The sequence below is a fragment of the Pleurodeles waltl genome, chromosome 6, assembly GCF_031143425.1.
Source record: "Pleurodeles waltl isolate 20211129_DDA chromosome 6, aPleWal1.hap1.20221129, whole genome shotgun sequence".
NCBI lineage: Eukaryota > Metazoa > Chordata > Amphibia > Caudata > Salamandridae > Pleurodeles > Pleurodeles waltl.
Window position 1 is genome coordinate 1,006,651,674 of NC_090445.1, and position 19,359 is coordinate 1,006,671,032.

General features: G+C 47.1%; 1 protein-coding gene and 1 long non-coding RNA gene across 3 annotated transcripts in view; one reads left to right on the plus strand and one right to left on the minus strand.

Annotated features, from left to right (window-relative positions):
- The window catches only part of MMEL1 (membrane metalloendopeptidase like 1), an 892,805-nt gene that overhangs the window by 477,199 nt on the left and 396,247 nt on the right, over positions 1-19,359 (minus strand). The gene's annotated exons all lie outside the window — the stretch shown is intronic.
- The window catches only part of LOC138300494 (uncharacterized), a 184,509-nt gene continuing 180,560 nt past the window's right edge, over positions 15,411-19,359 (plus strand). The window contains exon 1 of the long non-coding RNA XR_011204949.1: positions 15,411-15,536. This is a non-coding gene — a long non-coding RNA (uncharacterized lncRNA). The remainder of the gene's footprint in view (positions 15,537-19,359) is intronic.

Consider the following 19,359-nt stretch of genomic DNA (forward strand, 5'->3'; position numbering starts at 1 on the left):
TTCTGAGAATAAATATATTTTACGCATGCTGTTTTTACCCAAGGAGTGTTAATATTATCCATTGGCAGTGAGAGGCTACTATTTGCATTTGAAAGACTCTCTCTGCGCTCTTATCCACTTGGTGGTTTAAACCTCAGGGAAAAAGGCAGAAAGCCAGATCCGAAATTGTATTTTGCATTTCACAAGTCTGTTAAGTGCACTATAACACATCAGCCATTCCTTGCCTTTAGCCAACAGGCTGTTGCAATGTGGGGCTTGTATTTTTGTTAACACTTACTTTATGGGTTCACAGCCCTTAAATGCAGAGTGATGTTAGCTAAAGTGCCAACACTGATTGAAGGTGTTATACATGACATAGAGCCACCTGTCAATATGTTTTAAAATGTTAGAAAGTCATCTAATCCTTTTCAAATTCTGCTTGCTCCACCAATAAATCCAAAAGTAAAGTCAGCTCAGATACTTTTGTGTGGATTTACTCTTTCACGTGGTGAATACAATGGGCATTGGCAATACACAGTCATGTCTTTTGTGTGTGGAAAGCTTTATACCAAGCTTGACAAAATCCCATGAACAGTAACACCACAGCCTTCCCTCACACAAAGAATAAGAAAAGAGCAGTTGGCAGTAGGAGGAAAAACCTTGCACAATTATCTCACACCCACAGGACAGATGCAACACAGGTTTTAACTCACTAAATAGGGAGTGAGAGGAGTAAAAGGACTGTTCTACACTCTTGGTAAACATACATAAACACACAAGAAACACAACTCACGTGGAAATAGAACAAAACCTCTCATGGAATTACCATCCATTTGTGTGCTCATATGGGATGATGGAAACCCACCTAGCTATCGTTTAGTGGTTCATCAATGGGTTCCACATCTAGCACTGCTTACATCTATGAGTGCTGCTGTTCACTTATGATTTCAGTTATAGACACGCTAGTTTTGATAACTTCCTGTCTCTTTTCTTTATCCATTTTTGTTAGATTTTGCTGATTAAGTACAATGATATGCATCTAGAAATATATTATCCACGACAAAATCTGCATGCATACAATGCAAACAACATAATGGCAGGTGGGTCTGGCTCATTGCATGCAAGTTGAACATTTGTAAACTATGAAACACTACAGTGCAGAGCCCCCTTTATTTGTCCATCTGACATCATCTGTGATTTGATCCACCATGATGTCGTTCCTTCAACCTTTAATGTGCTCCACAGAAAAAGCTGTAGTTGTAAGAGACCCCGACCCTACTAGCACATAGCATGCACCTCAAGCAGTGGGAGGCAAGAGTGATCATGTAGGGGAGAGAGGCCACGAGAAGGCCTATGCCAACAATACTGTACAACATTGTTTTGAAAGCCCTCTGATTGATCATTCAGTGTTTCCTTGAATACCTGTAGATCGCGCAACATATCATTCCACGAGGATGCAATGGGATCCCTGTGCAACCCTCACACCTCCTTCACCCTCAGCGCCATCACCTCTTCCTTGCCCCACACCAGTGCGGTACGTTCAGAAGTGTGGCAGCCTTCCAGTGAATTGCTAAGGAGTGGCGCGCTATGAATAATGCTAAATCCAGAAAACAGGTTGTCGACCATTCTGTTTCTGCCATCTGAATAGGCCGAGTAACACCCCATCTATAGATAGAAGACCAGCGTAGCCCATCAACTTCAATAGTGCCTCTGTAACTTCATTCTATGGAGGCTCATCAGTGATAGGTAGGCCCTATGGAGGAAATAGTGCTGAATATATTTAAATTTAGCATTACGTCCTGCTCCCATTACGTTGTGCGTCAACACCTGCACAACTGCTGTAAGGAGTTCTGGGTAGTATGCGCCAGTGCTCTTGTAAACCATGTGATGAGTCTATGGCTAACCCCCATGATGTCAATCACATGCACTAGTGGATGCTGCTCCGGCTCTGTGTTGGTCTTGCGTAACAACCTGCCCAGTTCTGCCGTTAACTTACCATAAGCCAAGAAGAGCTGTTTGCGCCATTCGCATTCTTCATACAGTTGATCAAGGTGATAAGCACTCCACCACAGAACAGGTCTCTCCATCAAGCATTCTCTTCCTTTTAATGTGCAGAACTATTCTAGAGCATCCAGTCGTATTGAAGGGGAATATAGGATGATAGCTGGCATAAGGGGCAGTCCCCTGCAACAGCTGTCATATGCAATATGCAACAAGCTATTAGCCTCATATGGGGGGGCCCGCCAGTGGAATTAGAAAACTGCAAATCAGTGCTTGCGCCCTGGTCACCAGTGACAATCTCAATTCATAAATCTGTCTCCCTGATAACCACCGTGCAGGCCATGGTAACTGCGCTTCTATATAATAAGACTCAAAATTGGGAGCCCAGACCCCTTCTGTGTCTATGGGCAGCTGCAGTTTGCACAGTGCAACTCATCAATGGCCTTGGTTCCATTTGAAATTACCCAGTGCTGCGAGCAAGGTAGGGAAGATAGATTATGTGATACAGACAGGTAGGTTGGGGAAGAAGTACAAGAGGAGAGGGAGCATTGCAATTTTTGACAAAGACGTCCGCCCTTGGACTGCAAGCGGCAAAGTGCTCCAGAAGTCCATTTTGGGATGCTGGGAAAAGATGGCTCTGGTGAGGTTACTGTTAGACCTGACAGCCTTAGGGTGGTCACCCCTAACTTTTTGCCTGCCTCCCTCCACTTTTTGGACACTGTTTTTGCTGGCATTTAGGCTCTGCGCACTTTACCACTGCTAACCAGTGCTAAAGTGCATATGCTCTCTCCCTTTAAACATGGTAACCTTGAATCATACCTGATTGGACTATTTAATTTACTTATAAGTCCCTAGTAATGTGCACTGTATGTGCCTAGGGCCTGTAGATTAAATGCTACTAGTGGGCCTGCAGCACTGGTTGTGCCACCCACTTAAGTATCCCCTTTTTCTTGTCTTAGGCCTGCCATTGCAAGGCCTGTGTGTGCAGTTCACTGTCACCTCGACTTGGCATTTAAAAGTACTTGCCAAGCCTAAACCTCCCCTTTCTCCACATATAAGTCACCTCTAATGTGTGCCCTAGGTAACCCCTAGAGCAGGGTGCTGTGTGGGGGAAAGGCAGGACATGTACCTGTGTAGTTTACATGTCCTGGTAGTGTAAAACCCCTAAAATCGTTTTTGCACTACTGTGAGGCCTGCTCCCTTCATAGGCTAACATTGGGGCTGCCCTCATACAGTATTGAAGTGGTAGCTGCTGATCTGAAAGGAGTAGGAAGGTCATATTTAGTATGGCCAGAATGGTAATACCAAATCCTGCTGACTGGTGAAGTTGGATTTAATATTACTATTCTAGAAATGCCACTTTTAGAAAGTGAGCATTTCTTTGCACTTAAATCTTTCTGTGCCTTACAATCCACGTCTGGCTGGGCTTGGTTGACAGCTCCTTGTGCATTCACTCAGACCCACCCCAAACACAAGGTACTCAGCCTCACTTGAATACATCTGCATTTTGAATGGGTCTTCCTGAGCTGGGAGGGTGGAGGGCCTGCTCTCACTGAAAGGACTGCCACACCCCCTACTGGGACCCTGGCAGACAGGATTGAACTGAAAGGGAACCTGGTGCACTTCTTAGCCACTCTTTGAAGTCTCCCCCACTTCAAAGGCACATTTGGGTATAAAACAGGGCCTCTGCCCTACCTCATCAGACACTTGCTGGAGAAGAAACCTGAACCAGAACCTGCATCCTGCCAAGAAGAACTGCCTGGCTGCCTAAAGGACTCACCTGACTGCTTTCTACAAAGGACTGCTGCCTTGCTGTTGCCCTTCTGCCTTGCTGAACTCTTCTCTGGCTGTAAAAGTGCTCTCCAAGGGCTTGGATAGAGCTTGCCTCCTGTTCCCTGAAGTCTCAAAAAAGACGTCTCTTTTTCATTTGGACTCTTCGTGCGCCGAAAATTTCGATGTACAGCTTGTTCCGTGGCGAGAAAAACGCTGCACACCGACGCGACGCATTAGGGGCGACCGGAACTTCGACGCACGGCCTCGCAAGGACAATGCCGCCCGACTTCCAGAGGGGAAATCGACGCGACGCCTGCCGTGAGAGCGAAACTTCGACGCACAGCCCTGCGGAACGACGTGAAGCCGGAAAACCAGCAGGAGAATCCACGCACAGACCCGGTACATCTGGTAATCCCTGCGACCCACAGAAAAAGACTGTCCGCGTGCCAGAAAACGACGCACGACTTCCCCGCGTGAAAAATAACGACGCAAGTCCGTGTGTGCTGGGGAGAAATCGACGCACACACCATTTTTCCACGTCTCTCTTCTTCTGCGGCCCTTTGCGGAGATTTTCCACTCCAACCCAGGTACTTTGTGCTTGAAAGAGACTTTGTTTGCTTTTTAAAGACTTAAGACACTTGATATCACTTTCCAGTGATATCCCTACAATTTCACATTGCATCTTTATTCGTTTTTGACCTACAATTATCCTGATAAATATTATATATTTTTTCTAAACACTGTGTGGTGTATTTTTGGGGTGCTATATGGTGTTATTGCATGATTTATTGCACAAATACTTTATACATTGCCTTCTAAGTTAAGCCTGACCAGAGGGTGGGCACAGGATAATCTTGGATTGTGTGTGACTTACCCTGACTAGAGTGAGGGTTTTTTCTTGGACAGAGGGTAACCTGACTGCCAACCAAAAACCCCATTTCTAACATTGGTGATCAGCGGTGAGGATAGGACTTGTATTTGTGCAGTGACATACAGTAGCTAAGTATTTCACTACCTACCCACAGTTGAAGGTCAACTTGATTTTTATCTCTTTTCTGCAAATTCGTTTTTCCTGACAATTTTCAAAAACTAAATCCTCACTCAACATGTCTCTGACTGGGTCTCAAATAGGAGACTTTGACCTAGTCCTGTTGGATACATATACGGTCAAACAGCTAATAGGGTTCTGCAGGGCAATGAGGGTACCCACCCAAGGGGCCTCCAAAAAGGAGGACTTTCAAGTGGCGCTGAGGGCCTGGGCAGAAGCCCATTTAGAAGAGGATGATGAGGAAGAGGAGCCAGAAAGTGGCCCCCCAGAGGATTTGTTGCTATCTGTGGATGATGTTACCACTGCAAATGTGCTCCCTTCCAGACCAGGGAGCAGTGCCTTTGTGCAAAGCCTGACCGCAGAGGAAAGGAGAGAGGAAAGGGAGTTCCAATTGCAAATGGCAAAACTGAAAACTGAGGCTCAAAAGGAGGAAAGAAGGGCAGAGAGAGAAGCCAAGCAAGCTGAGGCTGAAAGATCAGCCAAACAGATTGAAGTTGAAAGAGCTGAAGCTGCAGCTGAGAGAGCCTTGGCTGAAAAGAAACTGTTATTGGCTCATGAACTGAGTCTCAAGGAGCTGGATCTCAAGGCAAAGCAGTCTGAATCCAGCAATAATTGTGGCAGCATACTGACAGGACCTGCTGGAGAAAAAAAGGTTCGTACACCCAAAAATGTGGTGCCCAGTTTTGAGGTGGGAGATGACATAGATAAATGGTTAGCTGCTTATGAAGTTGCACTAAGGGCTCATGAGGTTCCTGAAGGGCAATGGGGGGTAGCTATGTGGGGTTATGTGCCGCCATTGGGGAGGGACACACTTCTCACATTGGATCAACCTGATCAAAACACATACCCACTTCAGAAAGCCACTTTACTTGCCAAGTTTGGGCTGACCCCTGAGGGATACCCTCAGAGGTTCAGGGAAAGCACCAAACAAACCACACAAACATGGGTAGATTTCTTTGACTTTTCTAGTAAGGCACTGAATGGATGGGTGTGGGGCAACAAAGTAGATAATTATAAAGGGTTATATGACTTGATTCTGAGAGAGCATATGCTTAATAGTACTTTTACAGAGTTGCGCCAGCACTTAGTGGATAGTAAGCTGACTGATCCCAGGAAGCTTGCTGAGGAGGCGGACCTCTGGGTTAGCACCAGAGTGTCCAAGAAGGTACCTGGGGGGGACACCCACAAAGGTGGTCAGGGTTCCCAACAGAAGAAAGAGGGGGAGATAAACTTAAGATAAGGAACTCTCCAAAGGCCCCCAAAAGAATTCCCAGGGAGGGGGTGTCAACCATTCCTTTTCCAGATTTGGAAAAAAGCCAGGGACTTATGACAAATCAGGGAGATCCAACCCCAAATGTTTAGAGTGCTACCAATATGGTCACTATAAAGGCGACCCCCAGTGCTCCAAGAGGGCACCGTCCACTACTGGACGGACACCTGGGTTGACTAGTGTAGCACTCGGGGGGAGATGGACCCAGATAGCTTTGGAGAACAGGTAGAGATTTCCCTAGTGTCCCTGGGAGAAGGAGAAATGGTGCCCAAAACCCACATGCCCCAAAATACTTCCAAGTACAGGCAGTGGATCACCAGTGATGAGCAAAAGGTGGAGGCTCTGCGTGACACAGGAGCTAGTATGACTACTATCAAGAGTCAGCTGGTGTCAACAGAGCAGATAGTCCCTAATACATTCCACCAGGTCATAGTCACTGACAATCGTGAGAGTCACCTACCGGTTGCTCTGGTTCCCTTTGAGCAGGGGGGGGTCTCTGGTACTCTGAAAGTAGCTATGAGTCCTGCGATGCCTGTAGATTGTCTGTTAGGCAATGATCTTGAGCATACTGCTTGGAAAAAAGTAGAGCTCAGATCTCACCTGGAGATGTTAGGGTTACCTGAGTGGGTCTGCATGACCACACGGTCCATGGCTGACCGAGAGGGAAGTCAAGGGCATCTGGAGCCTGTAACAATGGCCCAGAGAACTGCCAAGAGGAGGGGCAAGGGGCGTGGGAAACCGGTCCCAGAAGTTCTTGCAGTGGTTGACGGGGCTCCTGAGGAGGAGGCTCCCGAGCCAACTGGGGAAGACCCAAGGTGACCTACCTGAGCTTGCTGGCTGGCAAGTTGAGGGTGGACCCACCAGGGAGGAATTCTGCAAGGCGCAGAAAGAATGTCCCACTCTAAAGGGTCTGAGGAAGCAAGCCTCAGACCAGGCGGCAGGTGAAGCCTCTGGCGATCACCACATATATTGGGAGAATGATCTCCTATACAGTGAGCCTAAGGTTCCGGCCTTTTGGGCAGCGCATGCGCTGGTGGTCCCACAGTGTTACCGAAACTTCCTACTGTGTCTGGCTCACGACATTCCCCTGGCAAGACATTTGGGGCAAGGCAAGACCTTCGACAGGCTTGTCACCCACTTTTATTGGCCCAGAATGAGGACAAACTCAGATTTGTTCTGTAGATCTTGTCCTACCTGCCAGGCCAGTGGTAAAGCAGGAAAAAGGGTTAAACCCCCCCCCATTCCACTTCCTGTCGCTGGCACCCCCTTTGAAAGGGTGGGCATCGACATTGTTGGTCCATTGGACCCCAAAACTGCCCTAGGCAACAGGTTCATCCTGGTTTTGGTGGACCATGCCACCCGTTACCCAGAGGCAATCCCTCTGAGGACCGTAACTGCACCGGTGGTGACCAGAACTCTGATGGGGATATTTACCCGTGTGGGATTCCCAAAGGAGATAGTGTCTGACAGAGGCACTAACTTCATGTCTGCATACATGAAGTCTCTGTGGGATGCGTGTGGTGTAACCTACAAGTTCACCACACCCTATCACCCCCAATCTAATGGTCTTGTGAAGAGATTCAACAAGATCCTGAAAGGCATGATTGGTGGCCTCCCTGAGGCCATGAGGCGTAAGTGGGACGTCCTCTTACCATGCCTTCTCTTTGCTTACAGAGAGGTCCCCCAGAGGGGGGTAGGGTTCAGTCCCTTTGAGCTTCTCTATGGGTACCCTGTCAGGGGACCCTTAAGCATTGTCAAGGAGGGGTTGGAGAACGCTCCAAAGGCGCCCCCTCAGGATGTGGTCAGCTACATGTTGGCCCTCCGCAACCAGATGACCCGCTGCTGGAAAGAGGCCCAAAGTAACCTTGAGGCCAGTCAAGAGGTAATGAAACGCTGGTATGACCAAAGGCCACCCTGGTAGAGTTTCAACCGGGAGACAAAGTGTGGGTAATGGAGTGAGTAGAGCCTAGAGCTCTTCAGGACCGCTGGTCCGGCACATTTGAAGGAAAGGAGCGGAAAGGGGAGGCCACTTACCTAGTGGACCTCCAAACCCCTAGGAACCCCCTAAGGGTGCTCCATGTCAACCGACTAAAGGCTCATTTTCAGTGGTCTGAGGTCAACATGATTCTGGTCACAGATGAAGGAATGGAAGAGGAGTGTGAACCTCTCCCCGACCTCCTCTCTGCCCAAGAAGGTGATGGGTCAGTGAAAGGGGTCATTCTCTCTGACTCCCTGACTCTAAACCAGAAAGGAGACTGCTATGAACTCTTGGAGCAGTTCTCCCCCCTGTTCTCCCTTACCCCTGGACTGACCCACCTCTGTGTTCATGACATTGACACCGGTGACAGTCTCCCTGTGAAGAACAAAATTTACAGGTTATCGGATAAGGTGAAGGCCAGCATCAAGGAGGAGGTCTTCAAGATGTTAGCTTTAAGGGTTATCGAGAAATCCAGTAGTCCCTGGGCCAGCCCAGTGGTGTTGGTTCCTAAGGCTACTGCCCCAGGTGCCAAGCCAGAACTCCTGTTCTGTGTGGACTACCGGGGTCTCAACTCAGTCACACGGACTGATGCTCACCCCATCCCCCGAGCTGATGAGCTCGTTGACAGGCTGGGCGCTGCCAAGTTCCTGAGTACGTTTGATCTTACTTCAGGGTACTGGCAGATCGCTCTGACTGAGGGGGCTAAAGAGAGATCTGCATTTTCAACCCCTGATGGCCATTACCAGTTTCGGGTGATGCCATTTGGATTGAAGAATGCCCCCGCTACCTTCCAACGGTTTGTTAACGGGGTCCTAGCTGGCAAGGATGCCTTCTGTGCAGCCGACCTGGATGACATAGCTGTCTACAGTTCCAGCTGGGAGGAACACCTGCTCCACCTCAAGGAGGTGCTTCAGGCCCTGCAACAGGCAGGCCTGACCATCAAGGCTAGTAAGTGGCAGATTGGGCAGGGTTCCGTGGTGTACTTGGGACACCTAGTGGGTGGTGGCAAGGTGCAGCCACTCCAGGCCAAGATTGAAACTATCAAGGCCTGGCAACCACCTAGAACTCAGAGTGAGGTGAGAGCTTTTTTAGGCCTCACAGGATACTACCGCAGATTTGTCAAGGGCTATGGTACCATTGTGTCACCCTTGACAGAACTCACTTCCAAGAAACAACCTAGGTTGGTGAATTGGACAGAGGCTTGTCAGAAAGCCTTTGACTCCCTTAAGGAAGCCATGTGCACGGCCCCCGTGCTCAAGGCCCCTGACTACTCCCAGGAATTTATCGTGCAGACAGACACTTCAGAGCATGGCATGGGGCGGTCCTAGCACAGCTAAATGAGGAGGGCCTGGACCAACCAGTAGTCTTTATTAGCAGAAGGCTATTACCACGGGAACAGAGGTGGAGTGCTATTGAGAGAGAAGCTTTTGCTGCGGTCTGTGCACTGAAGAAGCTAAGACCCTACCTGTTTGGGACTCACTTCCGGGTTCAGACAGACCACAGGCCCCTCAGATGGCACATGCAGATGAGGGGTGAGAATCCAAAACTCTTGAGGTGGTCCATTTCCCTACAGGGGATGGACTTTACGGTGGAACATCGCCTCGGGGTTGACCACCCCAATGCTGATGGTCTCTCCAGATACTTCCGCCTTAGCGATGAGAGCTCCCAGGAGGTCGGGTAGCTCTCCCCACTTTCAGCTGGGGGGGACACATGTTAGACCTGACATGCCTTAGGGTGGTCACCCCTAACTTTTTGCCTGCCTCCCTCCACTTTTTTGACACTGTTTTTGCTGGCTTTTAGACTCTGCGCACTTTACCACTGCTAACCAGTGCTAAAGTGCATATGCTCTCTCCCTTTAAACATGGTAACCTTGAATCATACCTGATTGGACTATTTAATTTACTTATAAGTCCCTAGTAATGTGCACTATATGTGCCTAGGGCCTGTAGATTACATGCTACTAGTGGGCCTGCAGCACTGGTTGTGCCACCCACTTAAGTAGCCCCTTTTTCTTGTCTTAGGTCTGCCATTGCAAGGCCTGTGTGTGCAGTTCACTGTCACCTCGACTTGACATTTAAAAGTACTTGCCAAGCCTAAACCTCCCCTTTCTCCACATATAGGTCACCTCTAATGTGTGCCCTAGGTAACCCCTAGAGCAGGGTGCTGTGTGGGAGAAAGGCAGGACATGTACCTGTGTAGTTTACATGTCCTGGTAGTGTAAAACCCCTAAAATCGTTTTTGCACTACTGTGAGGCCTGCTCCCTTCATAGGCTAAAATTCTGTTGCCCTCATACAGAATTGAAGTGGTAGCTGCTGATCTGAAAGGAGTAGGAAGGTCATATTTAGTATGGCCAGAATGGTAATACCAAATCCTGCTGACTGGTGAAGTTGGATTTAATATTACTATTCTAGAAATGCCACTTTTAGAAAGTGAGCATTTCTTTTCACTTAAATCTTTTTGTGCCTTACAATCCACGTCTGGCTGGGCTTGGTTGACAGCTCCTTGTGCATTCACTCAGACCCACCCCAAACACAAGGTACTCAGCCTCACTTGAATACATCTGCATTTTGAATGGGTCTTCCTGAGCTGGGAGGGTGGAGGGCCTGCTCTCACACAAAGGATTGCCACACCACCTACTGGGACCCTAGCAGAAAGGATTGAACTGAAAGGGGATCTGGTGCACTTCTTAGCCACTCATTGAAGTCTCCCCCACTTCAAAGGCACATTTGGGTATAAAACAGGGCCTCTGCCCTACCTCATCAGACACTTGCTGGAGAAGAAACCTGAACCAGAACCTGCATCCTGCCAAGAAGAACTGCCTGGCTGCCTAAAGGACTCACCTGACTGCTTTCTACAAAGGACTGCTGCCTTGCTGTTGCCCTGCTGCCTTGCTGAACTCTTGTCTGGCTGTAAAAGTGCTCTCCAAGGGCTTGGATAGAGCTTGCTTCCTGTTCCCTGAAGTCTCAGGACCAAAAAGACTTCTCTTTTTCATTTGGACTCTTCATGCGCTGAAACTTTTGACGCACAGCTTGTTCCGCAGCAAGAAAAACGCCGCACACTGATGCTGATCGATGCGACGCCTTCGGGGCAACCGGAACTTCGACGCACGGCCTCACAAGGACAACGCCGCCCGAATTCCAGAGGGGTAATCGATGCGATGCCTGCTGTGAGAGCGAAAATTCGACGCACAGCCCCGCGGAATGACACGCAGCCGGAAAACCAGCAGAAGAATCCATGCACAGAACCGGGACATCTGCAAATCCCCACGACCCACAGAAAAAGACTGTCCGCATGCCGGAAAACGACACACGACTTCCCCGCGTGAAAAATAACGATGCAAGTCCGTGTGTGCTGGGGAGAAATCGACGCACACACCATTTTTCCACGTCTCTCTTCTTCTGCGGCCCTTTGCGGAGATTTTCCACTCCAACCCAGGTACTTTGTGCTTGAAAGAGACTTTGTTTGCTTTTTAAAGACTTAAGACACTTTATATCACTTCTAGTGATATCCCTACAATTTCACATTGCATCTTTATTCGTTTTTGACCTACATTTATCTTGATAAATATTATATATTTTTCTAAACACTGTGTGGTGTATTTTTGGGGTGCTATATGGTGTTATTGTATGATTTATTGCACAAATACTTTACACATTGCCTTCTAAATTAAGCCTGACTGCTCGTGCCAAGCTACCAGAGGGTGGGCACAGGATAATCTTGGATTGCGTGTGACTTACCCTGACTAGAGTGAGGGTTCTTGCTTGGACAGAGGGTAACCTGACTGCCAACCAAAAACCCCATTTCTAACAGTTACCATCTATAAGATCTTGTGTGGCATAGTATATACGTATGGCTAGATACTTAAAAGTGTGAGGCACCCATTGTAGTGGGTGATTACCTATTGTCATCTGTTATGAGGGCCAATCCACACCAATTGAGAAGACACACAGTTTCGCCCAATTGACCTAGGCCCGAGGCCTCCTGAAACTTTGTGAGTATTCCAGAAATCTCCTGGATTCCATTACATATATCCTGAACACAGATGAGCACATTATCTGCGTATATCAAGATGTTGTGTGTTTCCTCACCCATTGGCATTCCCTAATGCCAGCCCTGTTGATGGAGCCATTGTGCCAGCAGCTCCATTCCAACAGCAAACAGAAGCAGGGACAAGGCTCATCCCTGGTGATTCCCCCTGCACACTGGGAATGAGGGTGAGATGAGCTGATCACATATAATCCGGGCTGTGGGGGCAGTGTAGAACAGCCGAATGATACTCTGGAGGCTACCAGTAATGCCTAATTTTGTTGAGGTGGGAAAGAGGTGGCCCTGGTCTATAGTATCAAATGCGTTCTCTAGATCAAGTGCTAGGCAGGTAGCGTATGGCCATGGGGTTGGGGCCAACTACATTTACGTGGGCAACCTCTGGTTATTAAGTGTAGTGGTCCTCCCAGGAATTATGACTTTCTAGTCCGGATTGGCCAGGCACAGCAAATGTTCAAAGAGATGGACTGCTACTATCTTACTTAGGATTTTATAATCCATTTCTAACATTGATAATGGTCAGTACGAGGTAAGCTCCATCGGGTCTTTATCGGTGAATGCATAGGGATACAAACAACATTCCCTAAGGGACTGTGGCAGATTGACCTTGAGCTAGGGCAGCCCTGAATAGTTCCAACAGTTTCGGGGCCAGTAGGGTCTCATAGGCTTTATAAAATTCAACTGGAAGGCCATTGAGTCCCAGTATTTTATGTGTGGCAGTCCCCTGATGACTTTCCGGATTTCCTAGTTCATGAGCAGAGCATTCATCTCCTGCCTTTCCAGGGGCCTGAGAACAGGCAGCTTCTGTCCACATAGAAACTCCTCGACAGGTATCTGCCGATCGCTGGGGGGCGGCTGTATACCGTCTGATAGTGCCTGGTAAATGCCGAGTGAATGTCAGCTTGGTAGGAGAGTATTCCCGCAGGGGCTTCTCTTATCATGGTGATGGGTGATATGGGTGATGCACTGAGCAGGAGCCAAGCCAGCAAACGTCCCAATTTATCCCCTTCGGCGTGCATGTGCGCCTGATAAGCCCGGAAGTCCAAGTGGCACAGTTGCTCTATCAATCGGGTGTGGCATTCCAGTACCATTAGGGTGCGCTCTTCTGCAGGATGGGACCGGGCTGTCCCCTCAAGAACCGGAAGTGATGCCTCCTTCTGCACAGTTTCCTAATGCAGGCCCATCCTAGCGCCCACCACTGCCCGTACACACTGACCCCCTAATCACCACTTTTTTAAAAGGTTATGTCCCTTATGTTAACATTTATATTCTCTTTCTGCTAAACTCTCAGCTATATTAAAATTGGAGCTAAAAACAATAGTGTTGTGAACCCATGCAGTGAACCCACATTTTCACAACTTAAGCAGGCGTAGTGTTGTTGATGCTTGTAATTATTTAAAAGTCTCTTCTGTCTGTAACTCTACACACAAAAGTTCTTTAAAAACACAGAGTAAGAGAAATCCAAAACAGAGGTCCGGGATGGGAGCCAATCATCGTAAAGGAGGCTATAAATGTGCACTGATGAGAGAATGAGAGGTAAAGAGAATGGGGAGCGAAGCTTCCATTGTAGCAGCTGCCTCAGTGGCTCTAAAGCCCAGATGCCTGAGGGGCCCAATGAACACTGTTTATTGCTGTAGTTTGTAATTCAATTACCAGCCGGGGCTCAATTCCTTCTGTGCACCATTGCCCACAATACACTGGTGACACTATTGAGAGTGTGTGTGAAAAAAAGAAAGAAGGCTGGAAAGAAGAGTGACATGAAGGACATATGAAAAAAGAAAGGAACTATGACAAGAAAAAAAACTACCAAAAGCATTAACAGATGAATACAAGGATGAAATGACTGGTGGACGAAGTGTAAACCCACATGCGTATAGCATGGATGGGTGAAGACTGACTGGAATGATGATGAAACGCTGAATGAATAGGTGAAAGGAAATCTGGCTAGATGAAAGGATTGATAGAAGGAGGGTGAAATGATGAATGATTAAAAACTAATGGATGAGAAAACGATGGGTATATGGCTGGAAAAGTGAGTGGAAGGGCAGAAGAATAGATGGAAGAGTGTACTGATGAAAGAGTTAATAGAATGTTAAAGGAAGGATGGATGGAATAGTGAAAGGATAGATGGATGTATAGCAGCATTTCTAAGAGGAGTAGATAAATGAATGCATGAAAGGCTTAAAGGATGGATAGATAAAGGGACAGAAGGTGGGATGAAGGGACCCCGTCTATGGTGCGTAGGGCTTACTCACTCCTTAATCCGATGGCATCTGAGGGCAGGACAAAGTGGGGGCTATTTTAATTTTCTGGCTACTCCCTTCGTAGAGCAACAGACCCTTCTTCTTCTTCGTGTCAACATGTTTTAGCACTTGAATATTGCCCCTTTGCGGACAAGAACTTCCTCTGGACTACGGGGGTCTCTCAACAGATACTAGGGACAAATCCCTGTTTATAGGGCATAGTATGCAAGTGTTGTCCAAATATTCTTTTTACATTCATAAATTCTTTCTGCAGTTGAAACACTCCTTTTACCTAAAACATGTATAACTAGGAGGGAAGTAATGCAAACATCCCTCGTTCAGATGACAAATATAGGTAGGGAAGCATCCTTGCAAGCTTTCCCCATCACAGGTGACATACAAATCAGACAGCAGCAGGGCAAGTTTTGCTTCCTTGCAAAGCAATCTGCTCACTCTCACAGAAGGTAACAACAGCAATCTCAAAATCCCAGCAGACCAAATCCTGGAGGCCGGACACTTGAGTGTGTACTTAACTCACTGAAGGGAATGTAGAAGTGGATGAATGAGTGAATTCGAGAGTTCAACCACCATTCGCACTTAGGTGATATTCCACATCAACATTTTGAAAGTCCCAAGTTTTCCACATATCGAGAAGTAGTTGTAAAACCTTAGGGCAGTGTTATTTGGAGCAGCCTAAGTAACTATGCTTAATATAGGCACACAGTGGCAATTTCTTTAAAAAACATTTGTGAAATTCCAGACTCAGGCCCTCATTACATGTTTGCTGGTATTTCGGCAAGACCGCCATGTTCGCGGCCACAAAAATACTGCCAGTGAAAGCGGTCTCCTGACCCCCGCATCACGAGTCACACATAGTAAAACACCCAAATAAGGTCGGATTTCAAAGAACACCATGGCGGGAGAGAGGCGGTCCCACCACCAGCACCATCACGACATCATGACTCTGCCATCATATTAAGAGGCAAATTACTGCACAGCGGTCACTGCATGGCGGTGAACCATTCGCGATTTGCACCGCTGTACACCCACCAATGGGGTGCCGTCGCTGCCAATGGGGGACTGGGGCACATGACAACAATCACCGGCAGTGATGGTCAGGTTTGCGACGGCCATTACTGCCGTCATCTGCCCCTTACCAGACGATCTACTCAACGTGGACTGCTGTTTGGTCCAGCCAGGTATGTGGACGACTTTTATGGGGGGGGGGATTGAGAAAAGTGTATTTTTGTGGTGTGTGAGTTTGTGTATGCGTGCATGTGTGTGTCTGCATGGGTGTGTGTAGGTGTGGGGGGGCATGTGGTTGCGACAGGAATGCTTTTTCCTGTCATTGGGTGCTTTATCGCCAGGGTTTTCATGGGGGGGCAACCGCCTTGAAAACCCTAGAGGTCTGCACCCTCGTAGCTGGCGGTGTGAGGCCCTGAGAAGGCCCCCGCCGGCTGTAGTTGTCTGCCAGCACTGGCAGGACTGGTGGCGGTGCGGCTGTTTACAGTCGACCACACTGCCATGCTCATTATGTGGCGCTCTTCACTGCCGGGGCCGTCACAGTGAGACCGCTACCTCCTCCACAGCAGTCCTGGGACCGCCGTACACGTAATGAGAGCCTGAGTCCTGCACCTGTTTAAAATGTTTACAATTTTGAGGGCCACCGTGTTATTTGTATACTATTACCCAGTGCTTAATTTGACTTGGTGTTTGCGCCACCAGCATTTATTTTTGGAGACCAGCACTTGTTTTGCCACATCTGACATTTACTAAGGACAAGAGAGGGAAGACACACAAAGGGGAAAGGCGGAGAAGGAGAAAGATTGAAAAAAGGGAGACAGGAGGAAGCTGCAAGAGAGAGATAATGGGGCAGAGAGGTCTGCGAGTGGTTTAAAGAGGTATGAAGTATATTCGAGGCTATCACCTTAGTATTTGGTACGCCCTTTTACCAATTATGCACTGCAATTTTTTGCCGGTGAAAGACCACCAAAATAATATTTTTTCTTGTTAGCCACGACTTTTTCTTGTTAGCCACGACTTTGACCCCATCCCCCTATTGTACTCAGGATTGCATTTCCCGTATTTTTTAATGCACTTTGACTGCTGGTTCCAGACCTCACTGATTTCCCAAAACCCATTAATATTCCTAATTTGTTCAACAGCTGTGAGCACTGCCATTCGTAATATTGTGAGTAACAGTGGCGCACTGTTACCTGATCCCCGTACATCACCAGATTTACAGGCCTGGTGGGGCCCACTACAACGAGCGACTTGTTAGAGCAATCCGATGGGGCGCATGTCGGGTGAATAAGCCTCCCCGCGCGCTCACGTTCAACAATGTCCTTTTGCTGTCTGAGGTACATGTCGTGAGACCCGTGACAGGTCCTGCCAGCATCGGTTCGCTGCCTTTTCCAAGTTTGAAGGCCGTCTCGAATTCTCTCGCTTTCCAAGCAGGCTTAGAATCACTCGCGCCGAGGCCTCCCGAGTCCCGTCCAAAAACCTGTCAGATAAATTGCCTCCAGAGCTCCTGACAGACTCGATCGAACGAGAAATGTGTTGGCAGGTGAGATTTCAGGCCCCTGTGAAGCTGACCCGCTGTGATGACAGCTTCTTGAGCAGAAGAGTAATTTGGGCTTGGGGAGTTTCATGTATGCTGCCTGTAGGATTCATGTCACAGTCTAAAAGGAAGCCCGATGGGCTGTTTTACCTGCTGTGAAGATAGACATGCAACAGGCTTACACACCGCTTTAAGTAAGCCAGTACTCACAGATACTAAGTACCTGGCTTCTTTCGTTTGAAAGATAAAGTACCTGCACTTTTCCACGGTGGTCAAATACGTTTAATAGGAAGGTAACAACAGTTCTCAACAGGACACAGTTACTCGTTGCTTATGAGTATCTATACTTCTGCAATTCAGTTTCTACGGCTTATCTTTATTTCTAAAGTGTGTTATGTCAATTTCACCGTTCATCTTTCTGGAATCCTTTATTACAAGGATATCTTTAACTATGGCTAACAGGGAGAGCTGCCAATAATTCTATGAAGTTGCAGTTATATATATGCGAACAAGCAATACAGAACAAATTATTGTTGGTATGAGTGTTTAGATAAGATTATCCTGTCCGGATTGGTGCGTTTTATGTTTACAGGTTTGAGGACAGATAACTTTAAAACACCAAGAAACAAGACCACTACCCACATGTATTATCCAAATTGAAACGTGTTTTCATAAGTCTAAGAGTGACCTTGAGCACTTAAGTCGTTAGAGGGGCCGAGACGAGATGTGCATATAACATGCTTCAGGTAAACCTCATCAATCAATAAAAATAGGAGGAGCTATCTTGAGAATGATCAATGTTTTGCTCTGAAGGTATGCAAGATTTGCGTTTTAGAGAAGTAGATGAAAGTGAAATGAACGCGCTCAGAGATGAGACTGAACAATAGAATTAAGAACAGTGAAGGCACTAAGGTCGAGGCAGGGAGATTATTACTTTAGTGATTTAGTGCTGATCTTCATTACTCAGAGTCCTGGTCTTCCACGTCCTAATCTTTAGTTTATGTGACTCTGCATCACACGTGTACAACGTTCACTCATATTAATGCAATAAAAACTTCCATCCAGCACAACATGCCAGACAGGGAATCCTGTTTCTCTTCCTTTTCTGTAGAGATAAATGATGGACTAGCCTGTTCACCAACTTGCATACCAAGCTTGAATGCATATGTCAGAAAACAATCATACAGGTAGTGAAAGGAGGGAGGTTGGACGAGAATGATGAGGACTGGGACTTGCTGAAATGGAAATTCCCATTAAGAAATTAAAAAATTACCCCCTAGTCAATTCCCACTACCATTCCTTTCTTCATAATGAAGTAAGATAGGATATAGTTTTTGTTTACATAAAAACATACAACAGTTTTTCCCACTCGGTGAGGTTTATTGATAGTAGACAATAATATGGATACTTGGCCTGATCTCAAAACAGAAGAAATTTTCACTATACCTCCAATTCGTAACAGTAAAGAGAAATAAATGTACAGGGAGAAGCCCAAGAGGCTGCAGCAAAAATGGAGGCACCCTTCAAAGCCGTGCAGGAAGCAGCTATGACATTTCTTTGAATGACCCAGAACCTGAATGGGAAGAATCACTCTTGCTCTTGCTCCCTGGTAAGTCATAGCAATTGTCCATCCGATACACTTGCTTGCAATAGCTGTAGAGGGATGATGCCCTTATTGGCTAAACAAAAGATGAGAAAAAGAAATCCAAGTCTCATAGATGATGCTCTGTCTTTGTAAATAGATAAAGCTAAGTGCAAATCTAGGGAATGCCACAGAGCCACTTCTTCCCAAGAAGGATCTGGAAAAACATGTAATACCAATCATGGGAAACATGCTCACTGGACAAAATATTAGGCAGGAAAGAATGACCAGGCCTTAATGGTCAGAAACTAATCTAAACAAGCATTTGCTATGCAATAGGGTCTCGCATTTATCCGAGGTACAGCTATTAGCAGTTGTAAATTCCCAACTGGACTTTTCTTGCCACATTAAATGGAAAAAAACAGTGTGATTGCGCTGCTACAGTTCACTCGTATGGACAGTTGAAGATGGCATGCAGGTAGGGAAAAAAAATGCAAAAAAAGAGCACGATCGCGCTGCTACAGTTCACTCGTAGTGAAACCTATCAGCAAAAGTGCAATTAGGCAAAAGTGCAACTATGTACATAACCGGCGAAAGTGCAATTAACTATGTAACAGGGTCGATGTCGTGCAAAGCGCTGGACTTCTGCCATGTGAGATCGCGCTGCTAAAAATAGATAAAAACTAGTCCACAAACCTGATGGGAAACAGCGAGCCTCGCATGTTTTCAGTACTTGGTCACTGCACTCGAGGAGGGCTAACCACCGGAAAAGGCACGACATATGCGTGCCTTCCACTAATGAAAACAAGCAGATTTTGAAAGGCAAGCCAACGAACCAATGAAAGACACTAATGAAACATTGACGGCGCTCCGAGCCCTT